An 11,669-nucleotide genomic window follows, 5' to 3' on the forward strand; every position below is an offset into this window, starting at 1 on the left:
CCGTGTGTCAGCTAATGTGTATAATAGCTTCTGTTCTTTTGATAATTTTTGTTTAATTTTATGACAACTTTATTTTTATGATAATTTGTGTATAAACTTATGTGTATGGCAACTTACTCTTATTTTACTACTTACTACTTATGTGTATATCTTATGTTTGTGATAACTTATGTCTATTTTGTGACAATATATGCTTATAACAGATTATGCTTTGTAGCAAACCTTTACTTTATATGTGTGGCAACTTATATATGAATATTGTACCAACTGCTTCAATAATATCAAACTTAAATTTATATTTAAGTTTCTACTAGTGCAAAATGCCTTCAAAATATATGCAAGAGGGGTCTAGTTTTGTTCGTCTCATCACGTAGGACACAATGGTGCAATCGGTATTCAAAATGGAGATTATATGGAGGAGATAATTTTTTTTATGAACAACTTGCATGTTGAAAAAGTTCTATGGATATGCAATAAGTAGGTTGGGAGAAGGTGGGAGAGAGAGAGAGCAGCAACGTGAGATAGGGTCCAATTTAAAACTTCCCTCAATACATCACCAAATGTATGAACGAGGATGAAAACCAAAACCTAAGTCACGTGATGGGGCGACGGACCCTAATTATGCCCAGCTGACGTTTGGAGAATAGAAAATTATATTATTCTTTATTGGTTTGGTTCTAATTATTATACACATCACCGGCATTCAACAAGCGAACACGATACACCTTACTTGACGTTGACCAAATCGACACAAATGGGAACACGGTACAGACTCGTGTAGGCGTGTAGCGAAGACGAGTAGCAATTAGCTAGGAGCCACACGCACAGAGACGAAATTTGATCCTTGGCAGGAGTCATCAAGCACCAGTACATTCCATCAAATATAATGGAGCTCTCTACCCTTTAGCTGCTGCTGGAAGGGGAGGGATGCTCTGCTCATTCCTGAAGAAATCATGTGGATCCACCTTTCTCTTCACGGCAGCCAACCTCTTGAAATTACCTTTGAAATACTTCTCCCCCCAAACTCTGGCCTTCTCGTAGCTGGTCACGTTACCCTCCAATCCATTCGTCCCCAGGTCCAAGTCCCTGTAGTTCACATACACAGCTCTTGGGTTCCTGGACACGTACGGCTCCAGCTCCTCGTGCACTCCCCTGACTAGGAGTGCCAATTGATATCCATTAGGTATCCCTCTAACCCTTTTTAGTTTAAAATTTTATACTAAATCTCTAAAACTATATTTCAATTTGGAAAATTAGTATAAAATTTTGAACTAAAAAGGGTTGAAGGTGTACCTAAGCGTCATCCATTTACACCCCTACCCCTGACCGAGATGATCCGCTTCTCCAGTGCTTGAATCCCATTCTCGAACCAGAACGAGTAGACCTGGAGCTGGTAGAGGTAGTTCTTGTGCGGGAACGGGGTCGCCGACGGCGAGATGCTGCCCATCCGGCCGCCGTAGGGATCCAGCTTGATCGGCGGCGTGCCAGGCTCGTCAAGCCACTTGGCCCATGTGCTCTCCCACGTGTGCCTTGGGAGGGCTTCCTGCACGTGGTCGGACTTCACCTTGAGGCAGTAGTCTGGCTTGTTGCTCCTGTCCAGGAGCACCTCGAGTGGTTTGGCGGTCGTGAGGAACTCGATGAAGATGGTGGATTGGACCCAGCTTATCTCCTGGCAGTCCGCTCGTGTCATCCGAAGTTCTGGGAAGCGACGCTGCATGGTGCGGGCGAGGCGACCGCACCGGCCGAGGAACAGGGCCACGAAGTCCGCCTGCGGGTTCTGCACGAGGACGCGGAGGTACAGGTCCCTGGGAAGCGCCGGCGCGATGTCTTGCCATCTGGTGATGAGGCCGACGGCGTACTGGTTTCTGAACCGCCGGATGCCGAACACGGTTACAGTTTCGGGCACGCGCACGAGCCGCACCTTCCAGGACAGGACCACGCCGAAGCTCTCGCCGCCACCACCCCGGATGGCCCAGAAGTGGTCCTCCCCCATGGTGCTTCTGTTCAGTAGCCTCCCCTGGGCGTCCACGACCACGGCGTCAAGGACGTTGTCTGCGGAAAGGCCGTACTTGCGCGCCAGCGAGCCGAACCCGCCGCTGCTCAGGTGGCCGCCGACGCAAACGGTGGGACAGGAGCCCGCGGGGAACGCCAATGTGACGGAACCGCCAAGTTAAAGATGTTAATTAAGCGTAACCGCCATCATTTGAATACATCAGGTGTATTAGCTTAATTAAGTGTAACCTGATAGCCTGTTTTCAACCCACAGGCCGATCGAAACACACCAGTAGTCTCGCACGACGGCGAGCGCAGACGGTAACAGCATGGAATAATCTTACGAAAATAGTAATTAATTTTAAATTGCTTACAAAACAGCTTTCAATTTAGAATTAATATAAAAAATAACAGCAGCGGAAGAGAGAGAGTCTAACATGTGGAAAATTTTCAATGGAAATCAAATGAAATAAAGTAAAGCAAAACTACGACGGCATGAGAACGTTACATCGAGCCCACCAATATTTATCCTGATTAGCTTCTATACCTGAAACAGGGTAAACAACAAACCCTGAGTATACTAATACTCAGCAAGACTTACCCGACTATTGGGTATACTTAGTCCACATATCTAGAAATGCAAAGTTTTTTTGGTTGGTGGTTTATTTTGCGGAAAAGCGACTAATAGTGAATCCTTATTTTCAATAATTTAGCTTAAGATTTTCATATAGATAGGCTATCAACTAATGCTTGCATATCTAAAGAAATCATGGTGGAGCATTAAATAACAATTCAAAGTAATCATCATATATCTTTCATATTCCATCTCATTACTGCAAGGCGACAAAGAGATTAAGGCCCTCATATCCGCGGGACACAGTGAATCGATCCGATTTAACCTTGCAAGGTGGACCTAACCAACACGGCACGCACAAGTCCCTTCGGACCACACGCACCAACCATTCCCCTCCCCGTCTCGAACTACAGGACAACCCCACCAGCGTATAGTCAGCCGAGCCCTACGGGAGACCACCAAAAGTAAATACATACATCCCAATTCTCCCCGGCCACTCGATTACCCTAAGGGGTGGGAAGGAGTCCTGTACTTTCGAAGTGAGGCAGTACTAGGCTTACCGGTTTCGATTACCTCCTACTCCCGGCATGCGGTTAGTACAATTCAATCCCCGATCAGCACTGCCGACAACGACCGGTCCTTAATCGACATAGACGGGGCTAAGACACCCAAAAACCCTGTCCTGCTGCCATACCTATATACCATCATCATTCCCCGTCCGGTCTCAAGTTTCCATCATTTCCACATTTCATTCCATATCTCAAATACTGAAGTATAAAGATAATTGCATCTCTCGCGAGTAACTAGCAATTACTCGACTTCTAAATATTTTATATCTCGCGAGTGACAAGAAATCACCCGACTTCTTCCGAGACCTATTAAGCATGGCATCGCTATCGACCTATACATACTAGTATAAACTCAAGGAAATCTAGGGATCGTGCAACTAGGGTTCCAAACAATTTCTGAACGCAATACACTAGTAATAGATACATATATATAATGTTGTATAATTTGAAATAAGGGTTATGCACCGGGGTTTGCCTGGGGTAACACTAAGTCAGTGTTAATGCTATTAAGGCCTTGGGCCTTTCCGACCTTGGGCCGGGTCTTCGGTTGCCTCAGTGGGTCATTCCATCTTCTTGAGATATCCACCGAACACCGTCTTGTAGTTCGGCTCCAACACCGCGTGCTTCACGTCCACGCATTGTACATCTAGCGTACCTAAACGAGGTGCAACAATGCATATGTATAAATGCATGGACGATGCAACAAAAAGTGCAGCAATACAAGCACAAGGTCACCATTACCTAAACCTAAACAACTACATAAGCGGAGGATAATTAAACCTTACACGAGTCTAACAAAGTTAACCCAACTGGTTTTATATTTTTAGCACTTTTCTAACCCGAATTATGCATTTAACAAGCTATAAGGGCATTTTATCTAATATAATTAAAACTACTTAGTAAAAGTTGTTAAATAACATATTTTATAGTTCTATCCTATAGAGCATGAAAATACGAAGCTAACAAAACTAGTTTAGCATTTTTCCCATTTTTCTGCAATTTTCTACGTATTTTGCAAGCACTGAAGGTCTGTGCTGACCGGATGATCCAACCCAACGCCGGATGATCCGTCCAAACAGTAATTTTTGCAACAGGAAGGTTTCGGATGATCCGACCCTAGGCTGGATGATCCGGACCTAGACATTTCTGGAGTGATTTTCGTGCACAAAAAGAGGGTTGGGTCGGATGATCTGACCCTAGGCCGGATGATCCGAACCTGGGCGCGCAGGCGGCATATGACAGCGCTCCGACAAGGAAACTACGGGGAAAAGGGCGAGGAAGGTTGAAGGCTCACTGGGGAATCGATTCTTGGGGCCCGAGGCAAGGAGAAACGGCTGGAGGGTGCAAATCGATGGCGGCCTCAAGCTTTGAGCGGCTCCAATGGTGAATGGCCGGAGGAGCTTCGATTGCCATCGATTGGGCCGAGGAGGAGCTTGGCCAGGGGTTGGGGAAGGTTGAGGGATGCATATAGTGACGACTGACCAAAGAAAAACACTTAGAACCTCCTAGAAAGATAGATCGGGCCGGCACAAGTTTGAGTACCTAGAACGAGCTTTTCTTGCACGAAGAATATGAAAATCAAGGGCACCCCGGCGAGGAGCGCATGGAGAGGAAGGTCCCCCACGCCGATTTGAAGCTCCCTTGGTCTTGAGATCGATTTGGGATGGAGGTTTTGGAATTTGGGATTTGGGGAAAAGGGAGAGCTTGTGAGGGAGAGGGAGAGCGCGTGAGAGAGTGAGGGAGAGAGAGTGAATGTGAGAGAGAGAGGGAGTGAGCTGAGAGAGGGAGAGAGATTGCTTTCCATTTTAATAATCATGGACCATCTGGATCAACCGGTCGGTCTGACCGGCGACTCACACTGGTCGAACCAGTCCGGCCCGAGTTAAACAGTAAAGTTTTAACTAGGGATTTTGTTGTCTAAATTTAAAACTAACGGCCATGATTAAAATAAATTATAGGTGATTAATGCCCGGGGTGTTACGCCAACATGCGGTTGGCAGCGCCGACGGCGTAGTAGAGCGCGCCGAGGGAGGCGCCTGACCCGACCCAGGCCTCGGCTCGTGCTGTGTCGATGTGGATATCACGGAGCTCAGCGAGGTCAAGGACAGCGAACCGCTGGCGCGGGTCGAGGGAGGCGTAGGAGAGACCCTCGTAGTCATGGCCGCCACTCCGCGTGCGGATGCGGACGCTATGGTGGCGGGCACAGAGAATAGTGGTCTGCACATGGGTGGGCTCGGTGGCCGCAACGATCACAACGGGCCTCGCGGTGCCTGGCAACGCGTAACGGAGGTTCCGGATGGAGGAGAGAAGCAGCGCATCGTAGGAGTTGGTTGCTGGGGTGTGGACGAGGCGAGGCGGGATGTCTGCGGATCAGCCTGCAAACGGTGCGGCTTGGAGCGCCCCTGAACATGAACCCTCCACTCCTCCAGTGTCCAAGGAGGTTCAGGGTCGAACTGCGCAAAGCTGATTCTACAGTCAACCGTGAGTTTCTAAACTCACGGTCGACTCCACCGACTCGCCTAGCGCAAAATGATCCGACTCCTCCTTCCCCGTTTCTTATTTTCCCCCCAACCACTCGCTGCTACTTCTCCTCTTCCTTTTTTTTCTTCTCTTCACTTCCCCTCCCCGCCGCCCGCCGCCTGGGCTCGGCCGTCCCCGCCGCACGCCGCCTAAGCCCGGCCGCCCCCGCCGCGGCCTCCCCAACCTCCGCGCGCCGCCCCTCCAGCCTCCCTCCGACGGCACGACGGCCGGCTCTGCAACGGCGCCGGATCCGCGCCGGAGCGGTGCTCCCGGGCGGGGCCGCGGGCCGGCGGTGCGGCGGCTCCGCGGTGGAGCGGCGTGCCCGGGCGGGGCCGCGGCGGCGGAGCGTGCGAGCGGCGCGTAGCGGGGGAGCGGCGCGCGGCGGCCGGCGACGGCGGATCCGCGCCGCTCCGGTGGCGCGCGGCGGATCCGCCGTCGCCATCACTAGTTTTTGTTTTTCTGATACAAGTTTTTTATTTTTTTTATTTTTTGATGTAAAATTTTTTCTGTTGAAATTTTTTAATTTGTTCGTACAAATTTTTTTCCCGATTTTTTTCTCTTTTGAGGGTTCTCTGTTCCTAATTTTTTACCATTTTTTTCTATTCTGAACGTAATTTTTTTTTCAAAATTTCTCAATTTTTGTTATCTCAAATTTTTGTGTCTAATTTTTTCTCGTCAAAATTTTTTCTCTCTCCAAAATTTTTCTAAAATTGGAAAACGAGAAAAAAGTTACTAAAAAAGGAAAAAAATGGTGGGGAGATCGACCGTAGGGAGTCCCTCCCTGCGGTCAACCGTAAATTAGCGATACCCGTCGAACCGCCCCTTAGGTGCAGCTGCCCCGTCAAATCCGCGGGGTAGCGTGGGGCGACCCACTTGCACAGGTGCACCACTCGTCATTGGACCCCGTCAAATAAGCTTTGAGCTAATGACGATGCCCACTACTGCCTGATGCGAGAGGCACGTATAGCTCTGGACCTCCGGTTGTTAGGCAAGGCCAAAGAGAATTCAGATTGGAGGCAGCGAGCTGGATTCGTTGGTCGGTGGCGATGGTAGGCAGCTGTGTATTGGCTGGGTGATGGGACGATGTCGATGAGAACAGCAGGGGCGGTTCGGGTCTCCCAGGGTCAATGGCTCACGGACCCAATTGCATCTCTTTTATTCAGGGGCGATCCGCTCTGATCCGTTACCTGATTTGAGGGGTGGAGCGAGTCCAGGAAAGAATCGAACCGGACCCCTTGCAGGCCGATCTACGGAGAGGCAGCCGAGGAATGATGCATCGATGCCGATGGAAGCTGAAGACAACGACGTTGTTTGGAAGGAGAGGACGCATAGGGTCCGTAGGAGAAGGTGTAAGATCCTTGGTGGTGTTGCCATGATCAACGCGTTACGCGTGGCAACTGACAACTGTGCTGGAGCGCCAGAGATGTATATATACATGCAAAATGTTGTCTTGTACTAGCACTAAGGCTTCATTTGCTGCTCCGTCCATTTTAAAATTTAAAAATGAAGCATAGATTGACTCGCTATGGACTCTAACAAGGTTACAGTTTAATTGTCAATTGAATGAAAAAAAATCGAGCTGAAAGTCTATTTAACAATGAACATGCATGTGGCGGACAATTTGGAGCACGAAGACATGGAGGTGAAGACAAATAAACATCCTAAAAATCTATTTGATGATCCAAATAATATTTGTACAGTTACCTCTATAAATAATACATGCACATAAATAAGCCCCAAAAGAGATTTATTGTGCGTTCATTTTTATAATACGCCTAAAAAAAGGAGATTTATTGTGCAAGGCCACTTCATCTATATGCATTTTCACATCTGTTATCTGTTACACGCAAAATAACTAGATCGAGTTTGAATCGGATATATAAAACTTTTATGATACCGACCAACTAGCGACGGACCAGTCTATGAGTTTGATCTTAGCATCTTCCACGACACCCAAAGTGCATCGGCCGGTAGTTATCCAACTAGGAATATTAGTCATCAGCAATAAGTCGGTATCACCGATTCTTTCGTTTCCTCACTTAGTTCCACAAAGGCAGAAGATAGCCACTGACAAAGAGGTAAAAATATATAAGAAATCTTCCCTGCCAACAGATCGTTTTCAACTCTCCCTCGAACATCAAGAACAGAACGAGTTTAATTACACTCTATGATGCTCAAACGTGATCAAACAGTATTCATAATCAAGAAGTGTGGTGATCAAGATTTTCATCTGAAGTTCAATTCATATTGCTTCCCTCGCAGGCCTTCCTCTCATGTACACCGCAAATGTAGCGAGCATGATATCCAAATATCTCTGTTGCATATCGGATCCTATTAACTGTACATGTGAGTGTGACTGTAGCCTCCGCTAAAAGAAGTTTATCAAAATTGAAACAACTGAGAAATTGTTTGAGGACAACTATGTTGCAAAAAAAGATCAAATGGCTTGGCTATGTGCAGCATTGTGAAAGATATCTTGGACAACATTTATTTAGATACAGTCCTTAAGAATTTTGCATCAAGAAATGCTCAAAGAAGCTTCTACGAATGACTTAAAACATTATTGTTGATGGAGTCATGGGGCTTAGTTATTTCATTTAAGGTAGTCATTACCCGTTTTATTTCCACTCTTTAGTTTGTATTATATACATTGTTCTTCAAAAGTTGTATATATGTCAATATGTCATAAGTATATTATCTTCTTTATCATATTACAAAATAAAAAAAATTCAAGAGTTACCCTTTCCACGCACAGTTGGAGCTGTTACAAAACTTGCTTGAGCATCAAACCGTGAGCACTGACAGGGATTCGAGTTACATCTGGGGAAGCCTTTTCTTCTCCTCAAGAAAAGCTTATTAAAAGGTCATGCACAAATACATCAAAGTTTTCATTGGACTTGGAACTCAAATTGTCAGAATAAACACAAGGTTTTTTCTGGCTCTTACTCAAAAACTGGTTGAGTACAAGAAACATTCTTCAACAGAAATCAATGTTTTTGCCTTCCTACAACTGTCACTGCTAGAAAAACCTCCATTAGTACCGGGCGTGAACCCCCTGTTTGTACCTGGCGCCCGCCTGGTACCGCCTGGCCGGTACTAAGTGCGCCGTCACTTAGTACCGGTCAGGCCGCCCGGTACTAAAGAGGCACTTTAGTACCGGTCGGTAACACCGACCGGTACTAAAGTGCCTGCCACGTAGGCGCACCAAGTGCAGCCATTTAGTACCGGTCGGTGATACCGACCGGTACTAAATGCCTTTTTTTCTTTTCTAATTTTTCATTTTTTTAGGTTTTAACTAATTCATATTTGTGTATGTTTGCGTATTCTTATTCATGTACGTCTGCGTATTCGTATATATTCGTATCTAACATACAAGAAAATACATTTATTATAATTACATACACTTAAAATATTATATGTACTTCTAATATATGCTAATAATGCACTCGGGATTCATAATATATTTACAAGTCGCCATGCACATGAGTTTTGTTCGACAAATTTGTACAAGATACTAAGTCTCCGCCGCTTCATCATCGCTGATGTACTTATTCGGATCCACTCGTCCCACACTTATCTTAGGATCCGCATAAAATTCTCTATTTGGATTTATGACCTCATCTGGGAGGAATCCACAGATTGATTCTTGAATTGCTTTGATTCTTTCCGATTGGATGAGGTCCTCCGCCATAGTAGTAATCTGTCAAGTGCAAACACCAATATTTTCAATTAATACCTAGATGGAACTAAATGCAAGTAATTTTTAGTAATGTTTTTCTACGTACAATGAATTCATGTCATGTCATCGAGCTGCGGCAGTAAAAATCCAACATGTATTCACATACGTAGTAGCCACATAGGTTGTTTCCTTGCTACTGTCTCATACACTATATATACATATATATAGATGGGTTATGAAATATTTATGTTGATTAAAGAAACGACAGTAGATGTGCGATATGTATTCGTACTGGAAAATTAGTGTTGAATTCTAGATCGCATGGTGTTGACGCGATTCCTATATGTTTTTTGAGGAAGCGAGCCCATACCCTTTGCATGATGTTTATGAGGTCTTGGTAATAATATGTTGGCTTCCTCAAGGAGTCGTACACCCGAACTCGGCATTTATCGATCTCGATAATAAGAAGGATCCAATGGAACTTGTTTCAGACACATATGTATAAGAAATATTGGATATATATACACATATATATTGTCAAGTCAAGAAAAATGGTAAAGAACTCACTCGAAGTTGTACGGTAATTGAATGTATTGACAAGTATTCTGCTTATGCAAGGCCCTGAGTATGTTGTTCTCGGTCCGATTAGGCCATTTCCTGACACTCTCCTCATGTATATTATATGGGTCTATGAAGCCGATGTGATAGTATCCTTTTTTCTGGCATTCTTGAATCTTCATCCTACATGATTAAAAAAGAAGAAAGAGGATGAGAAAACACATAATTAGTAGAGCTAGAGTACTATATACAAATGCTAGGAAACACTTACATATAAAATACACTGAGGAGAGACTTGTCTAAGGCGTCTTGATGGTACAGATCATAAAGATTTTCAAATTCAATCCATATGTCATCCATCCCCCGATTGAAATGCTTATCTTGTACTTGAGCACGGAACATTACATCCTTTGTTGCACTTACTTTCAGGTACCATGCTGTAACACCCTAATTTAAATTTCAGCATTTAATAGTAAATTTAATTGGCTTTATTTAATTTTCTTGAATTTAATATGCTTAGACTTGCATTTAATCTAATTTTTGTTCCACAAGTAATTAAAAATTTGTCTAAGTTTAACATTTGTTGTTGCATTCATGCTGGTGCATTGTTCTTTTTGTTTGAGTGTTAGAGTTGAATTCAAATTTGAATTTGAATTTGAATTCAAATAGGTTTGAGTTGTTTAGAAATAGAAATAGAAAAGGAGAAAGAAACTAGAAAACCCAAACCCAGCATCCAGCCCAAAACCCAAAGCGGCCCAGCCCGCCACCTCCTTTCTTCCCTTCCCCACGGGCCCAGCGACTCCCCGGCCCACCTTCCTTCCCCCGGGCCCAGCCCGACCCCTCCTCCCTTCCCTTCCGCGCTCAGCCCAGGCAGCTCTCCCCATTCGGCCCAAACGCGCGCGCCCCCGGCCTGCCCCGCTTTGGCCCGCACGCCACGCTCTGCCCAGCGCGCTCAGCCCGCGAGCGCGTCTTCCCCGCCACTGACACCGCGACCCCACCGGTCATCCCCCTCCTCCTGTCTTCCTCGCCGCGCAACGGCCGCGCCCGTCACCCCGCAAATCTCGCCGGGATTCCTATCCTGGGCGTGCACGCCGAGATCTCCGGCTCTGCCCCTTTTAACCACTCACGTCGCACCAGGAATCCCATCCCCCACGCTAGCGCCGCCCCAAACCCTAACATGCCACGCCCCGTCTTGCCGCCAGAGCAGAGCCGCTGCTCCGCCGCGGCCACGCCGCCACGCTGTGTCCCAGACACTGCAACCCACCACCGCAGCTTCGCCTCGGGCCCAGGAACGACCCCGCGACCACCATCTCCATCCTCGGTCCACGGCCGTGCCGGAATTTCACCGGAGCGCCATCACAGGTGAGCTCGGCCGCCGCCATGATTTCTCACCGCCGATGAACGTTGGGTGCCCCTAATTCCCTATCCTCATTCACAGCTTGCCTGCGGACCGCCCTGTGGAGACCAGACACCCGGAGGTGCACGCCGTCATCCACATCCCCGAGCTCCGCCCCACCTCTGCCGCCGGTCAACACCGTCGACGCCCCCGCACGGCCACGCAGCTCGATTCAAGCCTCGGTGAGCAGCGTCCCGTCCTCCTATCCCTTCTGCACCGGCTAGCATGGCACGTAGGACATCCCGGTGGTCGGAAACCTCGCACCGGCGCGCACCGTAGCGCGCGCCGCTCCGAGCCTCCCCAAGCCCAAATTAGTGCCCAGTGGGTTACGCATGTCGAGCACGTTCTTTGGCACCAAGCTGCAACCCGAACGGACCACTG

General features: G+C 47.0%; 1 pseudogene; it reads right to left on the minus strand.

Annotated features, from left to right (window-relative positions):
- Positions 1 to 896: 896 nt before the first annotated feature.
- On the minus strand, positions 897 to 7,029 carry LOC120680951 (annotated as a pseudogene).
- Between the last annotated feature and the right edge of the window lie 4,640 nt (positions 7,030 to 11,669).

The sequence above is a fragment of the Panicum virgatum genome, chromosome 7N (assembly GCF_016808335.1).
Source record: "Panicum virgatum strain AP13 chromosome 7N, P.virgatum_v5, whole genome shotgun sequence".
NCBI lineage: Eukaryota > Viridiplantae > Streptophyta > Magnoliopsida > Poales > Poaceae > Panicum > Panicum virgatum.